A 26,377-nucleotide genomic window follows, 5' to 3' on the forward strand; every position below is an offset into this window, starting at 1 on the left:
GAGAGCTGGACTGGAAGAGGAGCAGCCGGGACATAATCCAGCACCCCAACTGGGACTAGGACCCAGGGTGCCAGCAGCTGCAGGTAGAGGATTAGCCAAGTGAGCAGTGGCGCCGGCCAGAAAACATTCAAATTTAATAATAGGAATCAAATGCAATTGTTTGTAACAATGCATGTCTACTCACCAGAAAAAATAAAGTTCTTAGGAGCTTAATTTAGTTGAGCTGGAGTTCAAAATTAGTGTGCTATGTCATCCAATAAATTGCAAATTTTGATCCACAGAAACCCTATTGGGCATTTGGCATAGCAGTTAAGAGGCCGATTGAGAAACCCTTGTCCCCTATTAGCATACCTGGATTCAATACCTTGCTGCAGCTCCTAATTGAGCTTCCTGCCACTGCAGACCCTGGGAGGGAGTGATTTCTTGAGCAGTTAGGTCCCTAACACCCACATGGGAGACCTGGATCGAGATCCAACTCCTGGCCTGGGTCCCAGCTGTTGCAGGAATCTGCGGAGTAAGCCAGGACATGGGAGCTGTCTCCCTCCAGCTAGCTGACTATCTCTATAAATATTCTGTGTGTATTGTGGGGGAAAGGTGTGTGCACGCACGTGTATGCGTGCTTGACCGTATCTCTGCTTCTCAGCTATAAATAAACAAACAAACATACAACAAACCATTCTTAGCTCACAGGCTATACAAAACTAAGTAGTAGGCCACATTTGGCCTACAGGCTACATTTTGCAAGCCCTTATATTGCAATATAAAAGCTGTAAATTGGAGCTGGAGCTGTGGCTCACTAGGTTAATCCTCTGCCTGCAGCGCTGGCATCCCATATGGGCGCCGGTTCTAGTCCCAGTTGCTCCTCTTCCAGTTCAGCTCTCTGCTGTGGCCCAGGAGAGCAGTGGAGGATGGCCCAAGTGCTTGGGCCCCTCCACCCACATGAGAGGCCAGGAGGAAGCACCTGGCTCCTGGCTTCAGATCATTGCAGCGCCGGTCAGAGAGGCCACTTGGGGAGTGAACCAACGGAAAGTAGCTCTCCTTGAGGCTCCTCTGCAATTAGGTGAACATATGAGGCTAGTGTTGTTTACGTTTTATTTGTTGGCCTATTGGCTTTGTGCAGTGCAGGGCAGATCCACACATATTTGTTGAGTGCCTCTATGTGATGATTAAGACATATGGCTAAAGGAATGAGAATCCTTGCCCCCCAGGCTTCTTTCTTTTCTTCTTTTCATATCTCTTGATTTAACTTAAGACCCCCTTTAAAGTCTCCCACCTCTCTGGCATTGAATCTTAGAATTGATCCTGTCCTCTTAAAAATTCACATTTGAGTCTTTAAACTGGGTGATTCACCCTCCAGCTGTAACATGTCCTCTAACCAAGTTTAGGCATCTTCACTATCAAAAATAATTTCTTTGAAAAATAGTTATTTTCCCAACATCAATCATTTAAACTCTGATTAAAAATGCTTTAAGCTTAATGAAAATAGAGGTCAAGTACTTCTCTGCAAGTATCCACTCAGTACCTTAGGGAAATCTCCATCACCTCATCCAAGTGTGTGGCAATGTCTCCTTGACAACAGCAAGTATGTCTGTTGCTAAGAAGCCTGCTGTTGTGCTCTAAGACAACACCAACATCATCAAGGAAAACAGTTACATGGTATAATTATATCCTACCTGTGATCAGATTCAAGATTTTTGCTGAAACCCAACTATCTGCAAAACAATGTGATATCAGGCAAATGAACATTTGTAGAAAAATCCCAGTAAATCCTACTGTACATTGCACATGATAATTAAATAAATTCACAGGTTGCTAGCAAATAAACACTCTTTTAACAACTGAATTCAATGACTATAATTGAAACAATACTTTGTTGGAAAAAGCAGCCTTTTATCTGTCATTATTAGGCATCCTTCCATTCTCCCATTTTACTTCTTGTACTAAAATACTCATTTTGCACCCGAAGCAGTGTTATTTGGGATTTGAGAAGAAAAATTTCTAAATTCTCTAATAGCTCAATTTCTCTGAAATGATGAATACCAAAAAATGCAGAAGGTACATAATTGTTTTAAAAAGATTTATTTATTCATTTATTTGAAAGTTCGAGTTACACAGAGAGAAGGAGAGGCAGACAGAGAGGGAGAGAGAGAGAGTCTTCCACCTGTTGGTTCACTCCCCAATTGGCTGCAACAGCCGGAGCTGCACTGATCCAAAGCCAGGAGCCAAGAGCTTCTTCCGGCTCTCCCATGCAGGTGCAGGGGCCCAAGGACTTGGGCCATCTTCTACTGCTTTCCCAGGTCATACCAGAGAGTTGGATAGGAAGTGGAGCAGCCAGGACTCTATATGGGATGCCAGCACTGCAGGCAGTGGCCCCACCAGCTACATCACAGCACAGGTACCAGAAGGTACATAATTAGCAAATATGTTTGTACAAAAAACTGAGTAGCCTCAAAGTGCCTAGAAATTCAAAGGAGCCCAAATTCATCTTCTCGTCAAACTCAATTACACAGTGTTTCATGACATGTATGTTTCCTTCTAATGGGTGAGTTATCTTACATACACATCTTCCCTGTGGAGACTTTCCTGGTCTCCTGTCCACATACTTCCATCTACAGCCTGAGAAAAAATGTTGGGCAAGTAAGGCCAAACACATTACCAGCTCCAATGAGTTCCCACCTCCCTGAGCACTTTCTCTGTTTCTGGTAGGGAAATGAAGGATTGTTGTTGGCTTTATCTGCTTTTTCAGCAGGACTGTGTATTGGTTTAGACCAGACATTTACATTTAGCAGACTTCTCCTTTGGAATATATTAATGAGCACCTTAAGGAATTTAGCATATTCTGCTTACCTCACATGTCTAATACATCATCCTCTTTCTATTGGATCAGGTTGTCTCACGGGAACAATATACTTTCTGATTTTTTTGTCTCAACTAAGATGTGTTAACATCTTTAAGCACAAGTACAACAGTTCTTAAGCACAGCACAGTTCAATGCAGCAAATTTGGCTTCTTCAAAAGGTCAGGTTCATCAAGAGACTCATTAGCTGCTGGTTTTGTGTATCACCTGGGAACAGAATTGAAGAATCACACCAAAAGTTCTCCTAACACAGCTCTGAGGACTTTCATGAGAGGACATAAATGAGTTCCATCAATTTATTTACCATTTCTGTATCTCTTTATCAGGATTGCTCCAGTGTGTCTCTGTGCATTCTGGGAGGGACAGCTCAGTCTTTGCTGTAAGTAATCACACATGGCAAGGAGTTCCTTGTCAATGAATTTTTAAGAGAATTCTATTAGCAATGCCTAGAATCCCTCACTATTCTATGAATTTTCCCAAATCCTTGGTATGTGTTATACCAAACTGTGTTCCTCTGAAATTCTTATGTTCAAATCTAAATCCCCAATCCCTCAGAATATGACTGTATGTGGAGTTAGTGGCATTAAAGAGGTAATGATGTTAAAATGAGTTCACTAGGATGGGTTCTAATCAAACATGTCTGGCATCCTGAGAAGATACCATTTCAGGCAACAGTTAGTTATGCTGCTCTACTTGTGATCTAGCTTCCTCCTAATGCACCTAGGAAAGGAACAGATGATGGTCCAAGTACTTGGGCCTCGCCACCCTTTTGAAGACCAGGATGCAGTTCCTGGTTCCTGGCTTCAGCTTGGTCCAGCCCTGGCTCTTGTGGCCTTTTGGGGAGTGAAGGAGTGGAAGATTCTCATTTTCTCTCTCTCTCTCTCTCTCTCTCTCTCTCTCTCTCTCACTTGCTCTCTCTCTCTCCCCTGCTCTGTCACTTTGCCTTTCAAATAAATAAACAAATTTTTTTTCTTAAAGATTTGTTTGTTTACTTGAAAGTCAGAGTTACACAGAGAGAGAAGGAGAGGCAGAGAGAGATCTTCCATCCACTGGTTCACTCCCCAGATGGCCACAATGGCCGGAGCTGTGCCAATCTGAAGCCAGGAGCCAGGAGCTTCTTCTGGGTCTCCCACATGGGTACAGGGGCCCGAGGACTTGGGCCATCTTGTACTGCCTTCCCAGGCCACAACAGAAAGCTGGATTGGAAGTGGAGCAACTGGGACATGAACCAGTGCCCATATGGGATGCCAGCCACTGCAGGAGGTGGCCACTACTCCACAGCACTGACCCCAATAAATAAATCTTTAAACACACACAAATTATTCTCTTACTGCTCTGTATGCCACAAGGATGGAATCAAGGTCTTATCAGGATGGGTTCCTCCTGGAGACTTCAGGAAAGCTTTTGTTTCCCTTCCGTTTCTGTTGTCTAGAGGCTGCCTACATTCCTATGCGTCTGGCTCCTCCTTCTTCCATCTGCAAAGCACATCCCTCCAACCTTTGGTTCCATCATCACATCTCCTTTTTCTAGCTTTGGTTGTACTGTCTCCCTCTTACAAAGACCCCTGTGGCAACATTGGACCCCAACCAGTTAATTTCCCCATCTCAAAATCCTTAACTCACATCTTCAAAGTTCTTCTACCATATAAGGTACTGTATTAACAGGCCCCATGGTTTAGGATGTTAGCATCTTTGGGGAACCACTTGACAACCTATGACAAACTTTGGCAGGCTCTGGGGATACTCATGCTGTAATGGAGGCAGATGAAGAGTGTTGGGCAACCTAGGGTACTACACAGAAAATAAAGTGGAGATGGGAACCTACCCCAAGGTGATTGCTGGTAAAGGCACCTGGGCAGGCTAAGGCCAGTGTGAAAAAGGCCTGAAAAGGTCAGGAGTGGTCCAAGCATATGAAAGTCAAGGTTGCTCCCAGTTTCTATTAAATAAATTAAATTTTAACTTATTTAAAATGATGGTGAGGTAGGCAAAAATTGATTCCATTCAGAATGTGAATTCTGGCAATCATTTTAGGTCTGTATCCTAAAAAGTACTTAAGCGTTATAGAGATATCATATTAAAGCATACTTTTTTGTAGTTTAATCATTTTAACAGAACTTCTGAGAAAGTGATATTAAATTTCAAAGATCTACATATGATCATATCTCTCTATGGAATATAAATTATAAAGTTTAATTTATTCAGAGGTTATGATCAATTAGGCATTCTGGTGAGAGTTTTATACAAATACAAAACAAACACAAACACAAGACACAAATAAGTAAAAACCAAAGTAATTTTCATTTCAGAAATAAATAATCTTTTTTTTATTATTTTTGTCAGAATTTCCAGCTCTATTATCCACTTTGCCTGATTAGGTCCAACCTAACAGCCATATGAAGTGAACAGACTTTATGAATCTCTTTAATCTTCATACTAGTATCTAATGCCAACTATAGCATTTTAAGACTTTTCTTAAATATAAAACTAAATCATATTTGTGTAACTTTGGGAATGTTAAAACTGCTAAAAATTATGCAAAGTTTAATACACACATACCCACACACATGCTTTAGTCATATCATAAAAATATCTAAAACATACAAAGGCATCTGAGTAATTTTGAAATCGTGAAAGTACAACATGCACAATAAACGACACAAGAATTATTTGTAAACAGTCACTATAGCAGTGAGCATTTAGCCTTGCAGTTAAGGTGTTTGCCTACCATATCAGAATATGTAGGTTGATTTTCAGCTCTGGCTCCTGAATCCAAGCTTCTTGCTAATGCAGATCCTGGGAGGCAGCAGTGATGGCCCCAGTAACTGGTCCCTGCCAGCCACGTGGGAGATCTGGACAGCATTCCCAGGCATCTGAGGTACAGCCCAGCAGACGGGAGCTCTCAGTGTCTCTCTTTCTCCTTCTTTTTGTCTTCCACCTTTCAAATGAATAATGATAATAAAACCAGACACTGTGGTCTATAGACCTGAGTAAACAGATAACATTAAATATTCTATGTGACCAACAAAGAGCAGCTCTTCTCTGAGTTTTAAATCTTTCCTGTAGAGGTACCTTTCTCTGAAGGGAGGAGAGAACTTCCACTTTGACTGTGACCTTGTCTAAATATGATCAGAGCTGGCGAACTCAAAAGGCCTCCATAGCCTTGGCAACTCCTGACAAGAGCCTAGGGGGATTACTGACGCCATAGATAAAGAGTGTTAGTTTGTTAAGTCAACAACAGGAGTCACTGTGCACTTACTCCTCATGTAGGATCTCTGTCTTAAATGTGTTGTACATTGTGATTTAATGCTGTAACTAGTACTCAAACAGTATTTTACACTTTGTGTTTCTGTGTGGGTACAAACTGTTGAAAGCTTTACTTAATATATGCTAAATTGATCTTCTGTATATAAAGAGAATTGAAAATGAATCTTGATGTGAATGGAATGGGAGAGGGAGCGGGAGAGAGGAGGGTTGTGGGTAGAAGGAAGTTATGGGGGGGCAGAAAGCTATTGTAATCCATAAGCAGTACTTTGGAAATTTATATTCATTAAATAAAAGTTTAAAAAAAATCTTTCCTGTAGTTCCTGTGTAACTACAGGAAAATCACTTAGCTTCCTCTGAGCTTCAATTTCCACCTCTGAAAAATGAAGGGATTAAATTAGAGAATTGTATAGACTTGTTCACCCTCTTATATTCCATGATTTTTTTTTAAGTTTGTGTGTCCTCATTACCCACAGAGTAAAATCCCATGTCAGTGGATCTCTAAAATTTTTTTAATTTTTAATTTTCAGTCTAAAAACATTAGACAGAAAGTCAATATTAGAATTCATACATTGTTCCCAAAGAACCACAGAGGAAACAGTAAAAAAAAAAAAAAAAAAAAAAAAAAGAGAGAGAGAGAGACAGTGAGTGAAAAGAAACCCTTGGAACCCATTTTTCAAAAGTAACAAACATCAGTTTCCTTCTATACCAATCCATCTTCCCATAAGCGCTCCTGGATGCTGCCTGTGCTGTCCTCTGGTACTGGGCACTCTGGAAATTCAGGTGTAGCTTCCAGTGGGAGTTGGTGAAATATAAGTAAGGCAAGAGGAAACAGAAGGGTAATACATAGCTAATGTCTTTGGCAAAAAAAAATTTAGAAAACTACATACAGGTATGATCTCAGGTCTGCACTGCAAACAGCACACAAACAAGCTATTTTGAAATGTACTACAGATAAAATTAAGCACTTGTATAAGAGCAAGCAGAATATAGAGCCAAGAGAGGACTGGGAACAATTAGCAGGAGCAGAGAAATACTTTTGTGTCAGCAACCCCTTCTCTGTAATACTTTTCTCATATAAGGAAACTTCAAAATGTAGATGGGAAAATAGAATCAAAAGATAATGCGTACTTTTCATGAACCTTTGAAGTCCCTTGTAATTACAAGTGTGTCCCTTACCTGAGGCCTAACTGGATGGTCCATCTGCAGTGGCTGCCCCCAGCACCCACGAGGTACGTGTGGAGAAGGCCAAGACATGTTTGTAGAGAACAGATTGGGGGTGCATATGGCTGTAGGCAGTTCTCTCTTTCCAGAAGAACCAGCTTGTCCTGGCAGAAGGTTTAGAAAATGAACTGAAGGAACCACTCAGTTCAGGCAAATTTAATTTTTTTCAGACATAAACTAAATGCTTATAGCACCAACATTTCCTTTTTTTCCTTCTCCAAATCAGGTACATAAGGAGGAAAGTCTGGGCAACTTCCCTTAAGGAATAGGAGGAAGTATGTAGTTCTTCAGGTAAAACCACATTCTCTGGTGAGGTTCAAATAAGAAAAGGCCCTTCCTGATTCCTTTATTTTTTTCTCTGCTTTATAACTCAAACCTCATCACTGACCTTAGGAACAAGGGTGACAACATTTACTAATGAATGTGTCCCTTCAATGGAGCTAGTGTGCCTATTATAAGAGAGGCTAGAGAACATAAAACCAAAAAATAAATAGATAATCAATCCCAAATGCTGCTCCTGCTTAAGTCAAGCTGGTGAACAGGCAGAAGTCCAAGTGTCAAAAGGTTCAAATCTTGCAGTATCACAGAACAATGGGTTTGGAATGATAGACTGGTGAGAGCACCCATGTGTGAAGCCGTCAAAGCAAGTGCATGAGTGCAGGATATCTTGCCCAAGTGGAAACGCTATAGTATACATACCTATAAATGGTATGTATTTAACTGTATGTCAATATTTTTTCTTTCAGCTGAGTTTTAAATATCAGATATTCACATTTATTCAATTTATTCCTCTAAATAGAGTGTTTGAAAATGAGTAGCAGGGTCTAGGCAAATGGCTAGTCCATGTTTCTAATTACTGGTGGATCAAAAAGCATTCATATCAACTGAAACTGATGGCTGCTTTTTATGAGAGCTGAAGAACTAACTAGGACCCATGGTCACCAGACATCTACATGAGGGAGCAATAAGGCATTGTTATTGTGGAGGTCACCCCTCAAGCTACCACTTCATGATCTTGGCATAGCCTGCTGAACAAAAAGTGTTCTAATAATACCTTATGATGACTTTTGTTTCCTCCAAGATACATTTCAATGTCTCCACTACGTTGCATCATTCTGATTGTGTGTGTATGCATGTGTGAAAATTGGAGCAAACTGAACACAACAAAACCAAGTGTCTTGATTAGCAAAGTAGCAGATTGGATTAGATACACTTCATGCACAACCTGCTCTGCAAGATGCCAAAGCAACCAGAAAATCCAACAAGAACCTATGATTGAGATAAGGAGGGGAAACTGATTGGCTTTCCACTTTGAATGAGTCACATGCTTCTGCTTCTGCTTCTGCTTCAAAAACCTGTAAACCATGTTATCTCAGATACAAAATGGTACAAGTCTCAAGCTGTTTCAAAATTCCTTCTACAGATAAGTCATTCAGCAACAAAAATATCTACAAATTATCTGCTTCTAAAATTATCTTTTCTTCCATGTGACACCAGGCAGAAATCATTCAAACTCAAAATATGACATTTCTGAGATATAACAAGATTATCTTAATTGTATAAACCAAATGGTTTTCTATTGCATTACAGAAGCAAAACAGCAGGACTGTTGTCTCTACATGTTCATGGGTCAACATGCAGCTCTATAGGTATCTTCCCATAGCCCCATGGGGGAGTGCTACCATTCTGCCATGACACAGCTCCAGACTGAGCCTCTCATGGTATGGGCACACACCCAGCACACTTGCAGCAGAAAACAAACCCATGATGTCTGGTTCCTATACAGGCAGTGATTTCAATTCTGATTTCCCACTGACCTGTTTCCCCCTGAGACCAGGCAAAAGCAACACTGCTTTTGCCAAAGGCCCCTTGAGCCATTCTCTGCAGCTTGGTGACCTGAGGTTAGAGTGCCAATTACATCAGCCTCCTCCTTGGGGACTGGCAAGCAGCTGTCTGGTTCTCTCTATGAAATCCAGTTTCTTCCTTCATTCTGCTTGGAGCCTGACTGTTGTACTCATATGTAATCTGCATGGCCCTCACTAAAATTTTTTGGTTCCCTTTTATTGAGATTTGCTCATAAACTTAAGACCTAACCTGCATGGAATCTGCTCTGAAGCCAGCATCATTATTGCTTTAAAAAATCCTTAACATCTTTGTCTCAGCCTTGAGCTACCTTCCAGGCCTCTGGGTACACCCTCATAAATGTATAACCAACTTCTTAATACATGACAGCAATGCCACAAAATGAATACTAATTTAATGTGGTACACCGTTTCCAAGGGCTTGCTCACTTTTTACTTGTTTACATGGTAACCAATATTTAAATATCTGGTTAAGCACTATGGAATCCTTTTGCAAATAGGACCTGTAGTTCTAGTAGCGTAAGTGGGAAAGCTCTTATCTACTAACTAGAGAAAAGTTGTATAACGAATTGGAGAATTTGGTAGAACATCTTTTTTGTTTTTCTATGAGGGCAAGTGCAATGACAACAATAGCTTTCATGTGCTTAATAGGATATATCTTTGGTTGTTTGAGGCTTTACAGCTTATTAGTATACTATTACCTTGACTGTATTTTCATTTTATGGAGCTATTATAAAGAATGCAACACATAAAGCTTTTGTGGAAAACAATTTTGGAAAAAAAATTTGAAATGTGTCTGAGAGCTAATGTGATATGGTAGAGAAGAAATGTTTAAAATGTCATCATTTTTTCTTCAATAAAAGATTGGACAATTTTCTGATGAACTTATTACAGCCTACTCATAATCTCACTTTTATTTATGATGGACAGGAAATGAAAAGAGAAGCTTCTCCTTTCCTTTTCTCTTGCCTCTTCAGTTCCCACCCATCATCAAGAGTTTGTTTTACATTTTTCCAGACTTTGTTCTATGCTTGCAGGAACATGTATTTTGTTGTTGTTTTTCCCAGATGAAAATAGAATCAGGCTGTGAAGATGGCTTTGCAAATGTGATTTGGTTTTACTTATCATGAATAATTTTTCACATTGGACATACGAATCTGGTTCTTCCTTCATAACTGCTACGTGAATTTCCTTTGATGAATATTCTATCATTGATTCAAACACCAATTGATTTAAACATTTTCCCCCAAAGTTTTCCCCCAATTGTTGACCAGTAAACAATACTACAATGAGCATCCTTGGACATATAACTTTTATACAATTGAGATAATTCTCTCTTATATGGCATGGATGTTATTAATCTACTGAAATATTGCCTTTTGGCTAAGGGATATAGTTTATTGTTAGTATTTAATTTTCATTTATTTATTCCTGTCATGAGTCATTTTTTCATAAGCTCATTCAACATTTATATCCCCTCTTCCATGAATTTCTTGTTTATATGCTTTGTCTGTTTTTATTTGGATACTATCTTTTTCATTCTTATTAGTAAATTGGTATTAATCTTCATATATGTTGGATGTATTTTCCCCAGTTATTCACTTATCCTTAATTTTTCTTATTCCAAATAAAAGGTTTTTGGTTTTAGTATGTTGATGTTTTCTTCTACAGTTTCTAAGTTTTGGTATCATGCTAAAAAAATCTTTAATTATCCCAAAGCTATAAAAATATTTTTCATTCCTTTTCTTATAGCATTTTTGTTGCTTGGGATTTTACACAGCTAAAACTTTAATTTATTTGGAGTTTATATTTGTAAAAGGTGTGGTATATAGCTCTAACTAGATTACCAATTTCCTTAACATTTTTTGGAATAATCTTTTGGTCTATAATTTCTGAAATTCTATAACTGTCATATACTAAATACCCATATTTTAATGAATATTTTAATATATGCATAATGTGTGCCTGTGCATTTACAACATATATACATATGTTTTAATATCTGGTAGGCAAGTTTTCTAGACCTCAGACTTCATCCTAAAGGTAGCAATATCTATAGGACACAACGTGACACATAAGGTTACATTTAAGAAAACTTGGTGCCCGCACCATGGCTCAATAGGCTAATCCTCCACCTTGCGGTGCCAGCACAGTGGGTTCTAGTCCCAGTCGGGGCGCCGGATTCTGTCCCGGTTGCCCCTCTTCCAGGCCAGCTCTCTGCTAAGGCCCGGGAGTGCAGTGGAGGATGGCCCAAGTGCTTGGGCCCTGCACCCCATGGGAGACCAGGAGAAGCACCTGGCTCCTGCCTTCGGATCAGCGTGGTGCGCCGGCCGCAGCGCGCCAGCCGTGGCGGCCATTGGAGGGTGAACCAACGGCAAAAAGGAAGACCTTTCTCTCTGTCTCTCTCTCTCTCACTGTCCACTCTGCCTGTCAAAAAAAAAAAAAAAAGAAAACTTGGTTTACTTATTAAAATGATACAATTCAAAAGCACACACACACCAAAAAGAGCATTTTTAATCAGTTATCTTGAATTACTGCAAAATACCTAGCGTAAATCAATGTATAAAAACAATGTTGAAGAAACGCATTCCTCTTTAAATAGCATCTTGCAGACTGGTTGAGAATAAGTGCTCTTTGTAAAATCAAACCATTTTCTGTCATTTCTTTAAGCTGAGAGTAAATTATTGCTACCACATTTTACAGTTCACGTTATGACACAGCTCCAATTAGGAAACAATCTATTCTGTCCAATGAGACTGAATAAATGGTTTGGAGTGGCAGTCCATTTTGCTATTGCCAGGACTCTAGTCCAACAGAAATAAATTTTTTTTTACAGATGGGTAGTTCCAAAGAGACAGAATCTCCGGAATCTTCCCTCAAAGAATCCACAGTTTTTACAGCCCAGAAGAGACAATTTTACCCTAAGCCTTATTCTTATCAACACGAAAGTACAGGAAAGAAATTTTTTTTAAAAATTACTTATTATATGAGACAGAGCAATATTCTTAGAGGGGCACAGATGCTATAACCCCATTATTTCTTCACTCCATATTCATATTCTGAAAGAAAAGTGGCATTGGACAGGGTGGCAAAGAATGTTCCCCAGACGAAGGACTCAGGTCTTCCCATTCCTTCCTTCCCTGCCTCAGTCTTTTGCAGTAGAAACATCTTCACAAGGGGAGTGAATGAGAATGTATAGAAACCACTGAATTATTAATGTTCTTCACACTCTAAAGCTAAGTGATAAAATGTCCCCCACACATGAAGACGTAGATTTTGTCATCCACTAGGCTTTGTAGCTGTTGAAGAATATTCAGCCAAAGTCATACATAGCTGAATACAGACTGAGACTAGGTCTGCCACATGGTTCTTAATGTGTATAATGTCCACTGAAATCACCAGGCATCCCCCACCCCCAGAGACACAAATCAAGTGTTCCCAAAGGAATATTAGCATCTGTCTGCACACCTGAGCTTCTGCTCCTTCAAACTGAGAGGAACAATTAAGTCAGGCATAATTTGCATCTTGACTGTATAATTATTCTTTGGTTCAGCCAAGAAGTAAGATCAGGCTGCTATTATTAAAACTGTTTTATTGTCTATTAAAGACTGAGTTGGCTACTATGCTCTGTACTTGGTTTCTACATGTGACTGTTTTAATCCCTACATGTTAGAGGGCCAATACTATGTTTTCCTCATTGTTATATTACTTACATTTTTGTATCTCTTATAGCATAGAGTATGGTGCCTTGCAGTTTGTTGTAAACACATTAGATGACTTGTACAATATTTTCTAGAATAGCATTTAGGCAGATATCTGATCCAATATTATTCATATGAAAACTCAGTACTCATTTGAAAATGTACTATTTACAATAATGCTTATTTTAAGATACAGACAATAGATATTTAAAAGCTGCTATACAGAAATAAAGTTTGCAGAATCTGAGTACATTAGGTATAAGTTGAGTATCACACATTCTCTTGGATGAATACGTCTTATGTTGCACACCAAAAGAAGAGAACCTATAAGTAACTCCTTACACATTTACCTGGGTTGTTCCTCTACATGCTGTGAATTCAATGAGTTATAGAACCATCTTCAAAAGGCACTGTTGGGGCCAGCACTGTGGCATATTATTTTTTTTTTAAGATTTTTTATTTATTTGACAGATAGAGTTACAGAGAGTGAGAGAGAGAAAGGTCTTCCTTCCATTGGTTCACTCCTCAAATGGTCACTATGGCCAGCGCCACGCCAATCCGAAGCCAGGAACTAGGTGCTTCCTCCTGGTCTCCCATGTGGGTGCAGGGGCCCAAGCACCCGGGCCATCCTCCACTACACTCCTGGGCCACAGCAGAGAGCTGGACTGAAAGAGGAGCAACCGGGACTAGAACCGGGTGCCCATATGGGATGCCGGTGCTGCAGGCAGAGGATTAGCCAAGTGAGCCACGGCACCGGGCCCCATGGCATAGTATGTTAAGCTGCCACCTGAGTCCAGGCATCTCATAAGGGCACCAGTTCTAGTCCCGGCTGCTTCACTTCCAATCCAGCTCTTTACTGGGAAGGCAGTAAAAGATGGCCCAAATGCTTGGGCCCCTGCACCCATGTAGGAGACCTGGAAGAAGTTCCTGGCTCCTGGCTTCTGACTTCGGATCGGCACAGCTCTGGCCATTGCAGCCATCTGGGGAGTGAACCAGTGGATGGATGATCTCTCTCTCTCTCTCTCTCTCCCTCCCTCGCTCTCTGCCTCTGCCTCTCTGTAATTATGCCTTTCAAATAAATTAACCTTAAAAAAATATATAAAAGCATGACATGTGTATTTACATATGTACATATAGATTCATGCGTAAAGCCAGTCTCAGAAACAATGAATAAACAATGTGGTAAAAAAATTAAATAATTAGATAAGATAGCATTAAGCTAAAATATTACGCATATTTCTTTATATGCACACAGGATTAGGCAGGAAGCAAGATGTCAAATACTCCAAAGAGAGGGAATAAACTTGTCAATTCCTCTGGGGTGAACACTCAGGTAGCCCTTCTTTGAATAAGTTTCTAAAGTACTGAGGTGTCTTTTTGCACTTAGCAAATTTCTGGAGAGAATACCCCGGAAAAGAGTTGAAGAGATTTATGAAGAGTTTAGGGTCCAACCAAGAGTGCTGGGGTTAGAAGCATAACATCCAGCCTGAAGATGGAACTAGAGTACAGAAAAGTAAATCGTGGATAGATTTTGTCATAAAGATTGGGTAAATATGACAGGGAGTAGGGGAAGGATGGTGGTTTGCAGAGGTTCATAAGGATACTCAACTTGGACTCATTCAAGGCCCAGCATCAGCTACTTTTGAGCCCAGGTGTAAACTGTTGTCTTAGTGTGATTTCAGAGGCTGGGTAGGCGAGGAGCCTGCTGCAGGGAAGACAGTCTTCTGTATCTGCCTCTGAACGGGGCTGGCACAGGTGGAAACGGACCAAGGCATCACAATCATTAACGGACCACTGTCCTCCCTCCTTTATGCCTCTCAAATCTGGTGAGTGTCCCATCAGAATCAGTCAGTGTTAATGTGAATATAGTTCTTATATGCTGCTTTTTAAAAATATTTATTTTCTTGTCTTTTGAGGGTGGTAAGAATTAAGAGTAAACAAGTAAATAGAACAGAAAAATGTTAATTTTTGTATAACTGATTTTGGGGTTTAATTGCTATGATAATACATAGCACAGGAAATTTATAATTATTCTATGAAATGGAAAACATTGCCCTTGACATCTACACCATGAATTTACCCTTCCATAAGCTTACTTATTGAAACACATCCAAACCAGTTTTTATACTCCATTCAATACATTTTCAGACTTCCAGGAAACCCAATTCAAACCCCACATCTCCCATGAGGTCTTTTTTGTTCATTCCAACTTTAAATGATACCTTACTCTTATGGACACTCAGGTCACTCATTTGACCCTTTATGTATATTGCCTTGCATTATTAATTTTATTTTCCTGTTCTTATAATTAAATGGGTTGTTCGTTCTTTGAGGAGGCAGTGATTGTGTCTTATCACCTCTGGACCCCTATTGACAGTTAAAGCGCTCAGTAGAGATTTACTGAACCGAATTTAAAGTCAAAGGTCTTGTCAGAGTATCTATTGCTTTATCTCCTCAGCTTCAGCACATGCCTTCTTTGTAACTAAACAACTAAAAATAGTACTAAGTACTAGCTTTGATAGGTTAAAACACTCTTGTTTAATTTTCTTTTTTTAACCAGTCTGTTCCATCTTTTTCAAAGCTACATTGTACTGCTAGAATTTGAAAATTCTCAGCTTGGTGATTTAGATCAAAACTACAAACTACAGGTAAATGTAAAAGTTGTATTGTAGTGATATTACTCATTTGTTTCCCAAACAAATACACAAATATGGTTTCCCAAACATTACACAATCCACATGGATATTTGGGAAATAGAGAAATCAATATAAACATATATGTGGTTTAACCATCTAAAATTCTACCACCCAAAGATGGCCACTATTAATTTTCTGAAGTATAATGCTTCATTAATAGACTTACTTTGTACTGCTTACCTGCCTGGGTCCTTCCTAAATGAAATTATCCTACCCATAGCCTTCCGCCCTACGAAATTCATAACGTCGTCATATTACCCCAACTGTAGGTAAGCATTCCCTAAGGGAATTCATGAACTGCTTGTCCAGGAACAAACCTGGATCAATCAAATTAGCCAAGAAACTAATTCTGTCTTGAAATTTTAAACTAAAACCACAGTTATCAAGAGAGTCTGAAACAGAAAGGTTATGAAGTTAAATGTACAAGGAGCACGTATGAGGAGCAAGACAGCTGAAAGTAGAAGAGAAAGAGGCTGGGTATGATTGAGTCAAGTTAGAGGGAAATGCAGGAGGGAAGACAGTGAATTCTGAGTCTCCAGGGCCTACTGAAATCCAGAACTTCCTCCAGCTCCAGAATCTATGAAATCAACTGTACAAAGGCTTCAACTTCTGGATTCCCAGATTTCCTTTCAAGTTGCTAATGTAATCTATCAAGGAGCTCTCTTTACTCAAACTAGCTTGAATATGTTCAGAACCAAACTAAGGAATTATCTAGGCTTTTTCCGCAGGTGTGTGTGTGTATATATATATATATATATATATGCCCATAAATTAAACAGAAACATGATGTATGGTCAGTCTCCTATTTTGCAACTAGAACACTTTCATTAATTGTGTACAGGAGGTAATTTATTTTCTGCTTATTTACTAAGATAGGTGATAGTAGTACAGAAAATCAAGTATTGTAAATAACTCCAATTTCCACCTCTTAGGATCATCAAATAAAATTGTCGGTGTATTTGTTACCTTTCAACAACTCACTGCAGGTATACTTCACCTAGCCTTTATTTTTTTAAGGATTTTATTAATTTGAGAGGCAGAGTTACAGAAAGAGAGAGAGAGACAGAGAGAAAAGTCGTCCATCTACTTGTTCATCCCCCAAATGGCCACAACAGCTGGGACTGAGCCAACCCAAAGCCACGAGCCAGGAGCTTCTTCCAGGTTTCCCATGCAGGTACAGGGGACCAAGCACTTAGACTGTCTTCCACTGCTTTCCCAGGCTTGAGGAAGAGAGCTGGATTGGAAAAGGAGCAGCCTGGACACGAATCAGCACCCATTTGAGATGCTGGCACTGCAAGTGGAGGCTTAGCCTATTAAGCCACGGGGCTACCCCAACCTACTCTATTTACTGGTTTGCTTGTGGCCTTTTACTAGAGAGAAATTAACTATCAAGATAAAAAAATCACCTAAGAGTTTAAATCACCTGTAAAAAAATTATCAGTGAACTTATATTCGCATTTTAATGATCCTAACGACGACTTTTCCTGTAACTAGGCTATAGGTTCATGAACAGACTATTTGATAACTTTCATATGAAATATTCTTACATACCTTTAATAATGTGTGGTTTACAATTCATTCTGCATTATTTTTATAACCATGAATATATAACCAATTCATACAGGAAGTAGATTTCTCCTCTTGTAGACTTTAGGGCAGTCTAATTCACCTTTCAAGAGGTCTCTGCTAAGAAATACTGTGGAAGTGTTTGATAATTATTGCCTGTATATGGTTCATGAGGAGAGAGGCCACATTATAGTACATAAATGAGGAACCCAGAATTAATTTCAGTTTTCTCATAAGTAAAATTGAATTAATTTCCACTTCATAGATATGTTAAGGATTAAATGAGACACATATATGAAGTCATTTAGTTAGCCTCAAATGTATGTGGCACATATGTATTCAGTAATTGCTCATTGTATTTTAGTCAGAATTATGCACCCTTGGGAAACTGAGCATTGTCTTTGATTTAGTTTGAAGCTTATGAAATCTCCCAAGAATTTTTGACAGACTTTATAGAGGCAGTTCTATTTATAAATCCTCAGAAAAACATGGGGGAAGACATAACACTCCTCCCAAGAAAAAAAGTCAAATCTGTTTTCTACTCACATCCACATAAAGTACTGAAGACATATGGTAGAATGAGAACCCCCAAATTCTTTTGTGTTATTTCTAACATAACCTAAGTTTGGACACAGTGGATTAGATTTATTCAGGTTAACCAGATGGTACTGAAAAACAGGTTAAACGAATCATCTCATTCTTAAGTAAAAGGAGGAAATGAACTATAAATGAGCTAGTAGAACAAAAACATTGCCACAGAAGGGACTTGCTTCTGAAGAATGAGACCAATGGAGCACCATAAGGCAGACAAGGAGGAGTACTGGCAGTCAGCTGTGGGAACTCATATTGGCTTGAAAAAGCCAGTTTTCAGGAATTCTGCAAGCTAGGTTTTAAAGATGGATATTAATAAAAATTAACATACATTAACTTGAAATGCAATAAATATTCATAACATCATTTACTAAATATTTTACTGAATTTTTAATATTATCTATTCTCTTCATTTATGTCTATTCTGTCTGTACAATGGAAATACTATTTAATGGTGTGCTCTTGCATTATCTCTTCACAACTTTGAGTTCAGTGCTATCTTACTGGTGGCTTAAAATCAGCCAGGATGGGAATATATGTACCACTGAAATCTGCAAATGTGGTAAATCAGGGTTTTTTTTTTTCCCTTCTACAGAGCCAATTGGTAAACATTACTATTCACTTCCTAGTGATTTGCAGAAAGACATAAATTCTGACCAACTCTTGACTTTAGATTGAGACAGGTCCTTAGAACCTTGTTGGGAGACTGTAGAGTCAAAATCAAAATGGAGTGAGTATAGCTAAAAGCTAATTGCAGACCTCTTACTTCTGTACATATTAGCTTTGCTTGCTAACGGCTAAGGGTATATTTTGTGAAACTATGTGGGCCCAAATTTCCAGGAACTAGGTTGACAAAAATGTGTCCTGCACTGTTATCTTGCAACCATATCTTGGATCTGTTAATGGGTTTGTTATTGTTAACTATTATCTTACAACCATATTCTGTTTTTTTTTAAATTGTTTACTGCATACCAGGGGTTCAGTTCAAAATTGTGAGCCCTAGTGGACAGACTACTATAAAAAGCTGTGTAACTCGCTGTTGGAGGCCACACTCTGGTAAGGTCCTGATCGGTTGCCTTGCCTCATTTTCAATAAAATTAATGTGTGACTGTCACTTATTTTTGTAATATTCTATTTTAGCTGACAGGTGGATGCAACAAGACAATCCTGCAGGAGCCTCTCAGGTTTCCACACTTCTTGAGGGACAAGGCCCTGACCATGGTTCACTCTGAACTATCAGATCAAGATGTTAAGGTGAACAGCTGTGAAAGGTACAGTGTCTCTTTCCAGAGCAAAAGCCGACATGCTTATTGCCATGATCAGGTCTGATAACTTCTGGGCTCCTCTTCTATAACTCAGTCCACTTCCTGCGAATGCATTCATATGGGCCTACTTGTATCACCTGGCACAGGCCTGGCTATTTTGGGCATTTGGAGAGTGAACCACACATGGAAGACAATCTCTCACTCTCCTTCTCTCTCTCTCTCCCTCTCCTTCAAATGAGAGAATAAAAAAGAAATAAATAATCTTTAAAAATTTTTAGTATTTTCAAGTCAGTGTCTATTTTATTTCTCAAAAACGAGTATGGAAAGCATAGCAATAGAAAGATGATCCATTATACAACAACATGAACTTAAAGGTAGACAACATTTTTCTAAATCAGGTCCTCTGCTCGCTTTAGCTTTGGAATTTATTAGCACTTAAAAAAACAGTGACTTTTCATCATTTAAAAATAGTTAAGAACAGCAGGAAAATTATCATGCAAAACAAGAGACCTTTTTTAAACACAATGAAGACCAGCTGATTCCATCATTTTTTTCCTATCCTGTACTTCATTAAACTGGATTCAAAATACAAGAGAAGAAACAGAATGTGTCTACTACATAGCACCAACCTAGAGAATATTATTAAGGCACATTTATAGTAACAACCCATGTTTTTGCTGACTTTCACAACTTCAAGAACAACAAATGCTCTCAAAGTCTCTCCATTTCTACCTAGGAGTCCCCAGCCACAGACTCTGATTTTACTGCTGACAAAGAGGCAACCAAAGAGACTGTGGCTCTGCAGGAGCCAGCCTCCAGGATTTAAATTGAGCTCTCTGGAAATTTCAGCATGACAAAGCAATGCCTTGTTCCTTCTGAAATGGGGAGAAAGCACCTTTTTTGTCTTTCATGGAAATCCAGGAAGAGTTGCTTAGTGCCTAATCTCACAGAGGTTCTGGGCTTTCTTACTCTCAGCTCCTCTTCCCTGTAAGACCCAAATGGTACTGGACCAGGGGCACAGCCAAGAAGCTGACACGATACAACACATAAAATCCAGGCTCCCTTTGACGCCAAAAGCATCTCATAGGCCAGCTTCTCCCTGACTTACACTTCTGAGTTTTTTTCCTAGAGGTTTCATTTAGGTATGCAAATAGACCACATGCAGACTCAAGCCCCTTGCCAGCCAGACTTGTTTGAATGCTAGCAGGAAATACAGCTTAGCCTCCATTGGTGAAGCTTACCCTTCTACTGGGAGAGCAGCCGAAGATGACACAAGTGCTGAGCCCCCCCAACCACATGGAAGACCCAGATGGAGTTCCAGGCTTCTGGCTTCAGTGTGGCCAGGCCCTGGTTGTTGTGGCCATTTGGGGAGTGAACCAGCAGATGGAAGATATCCCTCCCCATCCTCCTCCTCCTGCCACTCCCCCTCCCTTTCTTTCTCCCTTTCTCTCTGTAACATTGCCATTCAAATAAATAAATAGGGTCCTGCATTATGGTGTAACTGGTTAAGCTACCACCTGCAATGCCAGCCTCCAATCTGGGCTCTGGTTTGAATCCTGGATGCTCCACTTCTAATCCAGCTTCCTGCTAATGCACCTGGGAAAACAGTGGAAAATAGCACAAGTGCTTGGGCCCCTGTACCCATGTGGGAGACCTGTAGGAAGCTCCTGGCTCCTGACTTCGCCTTGGCCCGATCTCGGCCATTGCAGCCATTTGGGGAGTGTACCAGCACAAGAAAGACCTTTCTCTGTCTCTCCCTCTCTCTCTGTAACTGTGACTTTCAAAATAAATAAATCTTAAAAAAATCTTTAAAAAAATAAGTGCTGAATTAATTTTATATCAATACAAAAAAGAGTATAAATGTATACCTAATACCATAAACATATATTAATTTAAAATGCACCAAAGACCTAAATGTAAAATCTAAAACTACAAAACTTCTGGAAAAAAATACAGGAGAAATTACTGTGACTTTGGGTTAGGCAAGGAATTCTTAGCTATGCCACCAAAAATACAGTAAAAGTAAATTTTTAGTTGATAAACTGGTGCTGTTCTCTGAACATTTGTATCTTCCCCAAATTCCTAAACTTGGAGCCTTTCCAAGCTAAGTAAGCCATGAAGGCAGAGCTGTCATAAATGGGTTAAACTCCTCATAAAAGAGACCCAGAAGAGCTAGCCTGCCCCTTCCACACGTAAGAACACAGCAACAAGGCCCCACATATGAAACGTAAGACAGGCTTTCACCAGACCCTGAAGCTGCTGGTGTCTTGGATCTTGGAGTTCCTAGCTTCCAGATCTGTGCAAAATAAATTTCTGTTATTTGTAAGCTACTACCCAATTTAAAATATTTTGTTATAGTAGACCAGATAACTAATTGGCTTTGCCTCTAATAATCTTTCGATCAATTTTTTGAATTCTGTTTCCAGCATTTCTTAAATCTCTTTAACTTCACATTCTAGTACTGAAATGTTGTGTTCCTTTGGGGACATCATGTTGTCTTCCTTATTCTTGTGTCTTGAATTTTGCATTTATTTTTAGGCATTTGTGGAGATACTTTTTTTTCTTCTTCTTCCCTGTGATTGCTTTTATCTTTGAACTATGCCTCTGTGGCTAGTGGAGTGTCAGTGAATACCTGGAGGCATGCGTTGGATGTGGCCTGGGAGCTCTGTTCAGTGCTCCAGGGTGAGAGGAGTGTTCAAGGTGACACCCAAGTTGGGTGTAGTAAGTCACCCCCCTCCTTTTTTTTTTACTCAGAGGGGAGGGTTTGATCAGCTTTGCTGGCATGGTCTCACACTCATCTCCTTTCCTCCAAGGGGTCCAATGCCCAGGCCCTAGCCCCAGTGGGTATAATATTCATCCGTGCTGCCACAAGAACCACACAAAGGATATGTGCAGACCTCAGTGTGAGCACAGATCCTTGCAGCAGTGACTCTCATCAGGCAGTCAGGGAGCCCTGAGCGTGTAGAGCCGCCCATGATGAATGCTCTGAAACCCAGCCACACCCTGTGACCTCCCACGCAGCCAAAGTGTTTTCACAGTGTGTCCCAACACACATGGCTCCCTCAGTCATGAATGCCCAGTCCCCTATCAATTCTCTCAACCAGACTCAGCTGGATGTTGGGCACACAGACACAAGAGGGCATGGCTGTTATATATGCTCAAAGTGGTACCCACCCCCTCTCAGCTAGTTACAGGACACCAGTACCAGGTGATTGGGGAAAGAGAAATGTGTTCTCTTTTTCTTTTCCCTCTTTTTCTTTTATTTCCTCTAGGTTGGCAGGTACACTATCCCCCACAGGGCTCCAAGCCAGACTTGCACCAGGCCCATCCCACAGCTTTATCGCCAGAGGCTTGAACTAGTGCAGTCTGGTCTCATTTCACTCTCCAAAGCTAGTGCTGAGGCTCTCAGTAGAAGGGGTCCTGAATTGGGGGTGTCCACATCCTCCACAGAGATCCACAGTGTCCCTAAAGTTTGCATGGAGTTTCCTCTGCAGTTTTCCCCCTAACTCTTCCCTAAGATTGCACTCTCTCCACTTTTTTTTTTTTTTTAAACTATCTTCCCCTAGACTGGAGCAGTAAGCACCCTCACTATTCCATCTTGGAATCTCCTAATCTGGCAACTCTAAATGCAAATTACCAGTTCCTGTACCACACCTATAAGCCAGAAATTCTGGTCATGGGATCCATAGTCCATGTGGTAACAAGCCCTCCAGGTGATTCTCATCTTTCCAGTTCAAGAAGTACTGTTCTGCATCACATGTTTGCCCAACCTCATCTGCTCCCACGACATTTGCCAAAGTGCAGATACTGTGAAATACTGATTTTTGTTCTTCTGAATGTTATTTAACCAGACGGCCCACCCCCACATGGAAAACCAGGAGGAATACAAGAACAAAATTATCAAGTTCTTGGCTTTAGAACAATTTTTACCTGTCTAGATGTGAGACAGAGAGATCTGGGAGAAGATAGTGTCATGGAGAATCCATTTGTCTCTTCTCTGCTATGCAAACTTTTGAGCTTTAGCACAAAGTTTGTGAGAAAAGTTAAAAGATACACACTGGCTGAATGGATTAAAAGACATTACCCATCCATTTGATGCCTACAAGAAACACATATAACCAAAAAAGATACACGCCAACTGAAAGTGAAAGAATGAAAAAAGATATTCCATGCTAACAGGAACCAAAAAAGAGCTAGCGAACCTATCCTAATATCAGAAAAAATAGAATTTAACACAAAAACTGTTAAAAGAGACAAAGAAGGGCACTATGTACTGATTAAGAGATCAATTCGACTGGCGCCACAGCTCATTAGGCTAATCCTCCGCCTGTGGCGCCGGCACCCCGGGCTCTTATCCTGGATGGGGCGCCAGTTCTGTCCTGGTTGCTCCTCTTCCAGTCTAGCTCTTTGCTGTGGTCCAGGAGTGCAGTGGAGGATGGCCCAAGTGCTTAGGCCCTGCACCTCATGGGAGACCGGGAAGAAGCCCCTGGCCCCTGGCTTTGGATCGGTGCAGCACGCCAGCTGTGGCAGCCATTTGGGGGGTGAACCAACAGAAAAAGGAAGATCTTTCTCTCTGTCTCTGTCTCTCTCTCTCTCTCTCTCGCTGTCTAACTCTGCCTGTCCAAAAAAAAAAAAAAAAAATCAATTCAACAGAAAGATATGAGTATAATGAAAATATATGCACCTAATTACAGAGTACCAGGCTATTTAAAGGAAATGTTCATGGATCTAAATGGAGAGATAGACTCCTATAAAATAGCAATGGGAGACTACAATATAACACTTTCATCAATGGACAGATCAACCATACAGAAAATCAGCAAAGAAACGACAGTTAATCAACACTATAGACCACATGGAGCTAATGGATATCTACAGAACTTTTCATCCTACTATTGCAGAACACACTTTCTTCTCGCCAGTGCATGAAACTTTCTCTAGGACAAACCACATGCTAGGTCATAAAGCAAGCCCAAGCAAATATAAAAAATTGAAATCATACCATGCATCTTCTCTGATCACTATGGAATGAAGCTGGAAATCAATAACTTAAGAATCTCTAGAACATAGGCAAATACAAGGAGACTGAACCACATGCTCCTGAATGAACTTTTGGTCATTGATGAATCAAAAGAGAAATCAAAAAATTTCTGGAAACAAATGAAGACAACAATACAACATATCAAAACATGGGAGATACAGCAAAAGCAGTGTTAAGAGAAAAGTTTATGGCAATTGGTGCCTACATCAAGAAATTGAAATAGCAGCAAATAAATGAGCTATCAATGCATCTCAAGAACCCAGGAAAACAACAACAAACCAAACCCAAAACTAGCAGGAGAAAATAATTAAAATTAGAGAAGACATAGACAAAATTGAAACAAAAAATACAAAAGAACATTAAAGCAAAAAGTCGATTTTGGAAAAAAATAAACAAAATTGACACACCAATGGCCCAACTAACCAAAAAAAGAATAAGAAGACCCAAATCAATAAAATTAGAGATGAAAAAGGAAATGTCAAAACAGGTACCTCAAAAATACAAAGAATCATCAGAAATTACTACAAAGAGCTGTATGCCAAAAAATCGGGAAACCTAGAAGAAAATATATACATTCTTGGACACATACAACCTACCTAAAATGAGCCATGAAGACATAGGAAACCTAAACAGACCAATAACCAAAAGGAAATTGAATCAGTAATAAAACTCTCCCAACAAAGAAAAGACCAGGGCTGGATGGCTTCATTGCTGAATTCTACCAGACTTTAAAGAAGAACTAAATATAATTCTCAAACTATTTAAAACAATTGAAAGGCAAGGAATTCCACCAAACCCCATGAAGTCAGCATCACCTTAATTCCTAAACCTGAAAAAAACACAACAGAGAAAGAGAGCTATAGATCAATTTCCTTGATGAACATAGATCCAAAAATTCTCAACAAAATACTGGCTGATCGAATCCCACAACACATCAGGAAGATCATTCACCCAGACCAAGTGGGATTTATTCTAGGTATGCAGAAATGGCTCAAAACTTGCAAATCAATGTGATACATCACATTAACAAACTGAAGAATGAAAATCATATGATTATCTCAATAGTTACAGAGAAATCATTTGATAAAATACAATATCCTTTCATGATGAAAACCTTAAGCAAACTGATTATAGAAGGAACATTCCTCAACACAATCAAAGCAATTTATGACAAACCCATAGCCAGAATCCTATTGAATAGGGAATAGCTGGAAGCATTCCCACTAAGATCTGGAACCCGACAAGGATACCCACTCTCATCATTGCTATTCAATATAGTCCTAGAAGGTTTAGCCAGAGCCATTTTGCAAAAAAAAAGAAATCAAAGGGATACAAGATGGGAAATAAGAAGTGAAACTATCACTATTTACAGATGACATGATTCTATAGGGAGGGATTCCAAAACACTTCATTAAGAGCCTATTGGAGCCAGCGCTGTGGCTCACTAGGCTAATCCTCCGCCTTGCGGCGCCAGCACACCAGGTTCTAGTCCCGGTCGGGGCGCCGGATTCTGTCCCGGTTGCCCCTCTTCCAGGCCAGCTCTCTGCTATGGCCAGGGAGTGCAGTGGAGGATGGCCCAAGTGCTTGGGCCCTGCACCCACATGGAAGACCAGGAGAAGCACCTGGCTCCTGGCTTTGGATCAGTGCGGTGCGCCGGCCGCAGTGCGCCGGCCGTGGCGGCCATTGGAGGGTGAACCAATGGCAAAAGGAAGACCTTTCTCTCTGTCTCTCTCTCTCTCACTATCCACTCTGCCTGTCAAAAAAAAAAAAAAAAAAAAAAAAGCCTATTGGAACTCATAAAAGAATTTGGTAAAGTGGCAGGAAATAAAACCAACACACAAAAATCAATAGCCTTTGTATACATGAACAATGCCATGGTTGAGGAAGAACTTCTTCTTCTTTTTTTTTTTTTTTTTTTTTTTTTTTTGACAGGCAGAGTGGATAGTGAGAGAGAGACAGAGAGAAAGGCCTTCCTTTGCCATTGGTTCACCCTCCAATGGCCGCCGCGGCCGGCGCGCTGCGGCCGGCGCACCGCGCTGATCCGATGGCAGGAGCCAGGAGCCAGATGCTTTTCCTGGTCTCCCATGGGGTGCAGGGCCCAAGCACCTGGGCCATCCTCCACTGCACTCCCTGGCCACAGCAGAGAGCTGGCCTGGAAGAGGGGCAACCAAGAGAGAATCTGGCACCCTGACCGGGACTAGAACCTGGTGTGCCAGCGCCGCTAATCGGAGGATTAGCCTATTGAGCCGCGGCGCCGGCCCGAGGAAGAACTTCTAAGATCAATCCCATTCACAATAGCTACAAAAAATTAAAT

General features: G+C 40.2%; 3 long non-coding RNA genes across 3 annotated transcripts in view; 1 reads left to right on the forward strand and 2 right to left on the reverse strand.

Annotated features, from left to right (window-relative positions):
- Window positions 1-2,065: 2,065 nt before the first annotated feature.
- LOC138843766 (uncharacterized) lies at window positions 2,066-5,721 on the reverse strand. Its single transcript, XR_011378747.1, has 3 exons — window positions 5,582-5,721; window positions 3,162-3,234; window positions 2,066-3,064 (listed from the first exon to the last, which is right to left on the reverse strand). It is a non-coding gene; the product is annotated as an uncharacterized lncRNA (long non-coding RNA).
- LOC103349084 (uncharacterized) lies at window positions 3,176-5,884 on the forward strand. The gene is made up of 2 exons (XR_011378748.1): window positions 3,176-3,236; window positions 5,647-5,884. It is a non-coding gene; the product is annotated as an uncharacterized lncRNA (long non-coding RNA).
- Window positions 5,885-7,296: 1,412 nt separating this feature from the next.
- LOC127492114 (uncharacterized) overlaps window positions 7,297-26,377 on the reverse strand; it is a 111,082-nt gene continuing 92,001 nt past the window's right edge. Inside the window, exon 5 of the long non-coding RNA XR_011378745.1 lies at window positions 7,297-7,445. This is a non-coding gene — a long non-coding RNA (uncharacterized lncRNA). The remainder of the gene's footprint in view (window positions 7,446-26,377) is intronic.

Source organism: Oryctolagus cuniculus, chromosome 9 (genome assembly GCF_964237555.1).
Source record: "Oryctolagus cuniculus chromosome 9, mOryCun1.1, whole genome shotgun sequence".
Taxonomy (NCBI): domain Eukaryota; kingdom Metazoa; phylum Chordata; class Mammalia; order Lagomorpha; family Leporidae; genus Oryctolagus; species Oryctolagus cuniculus.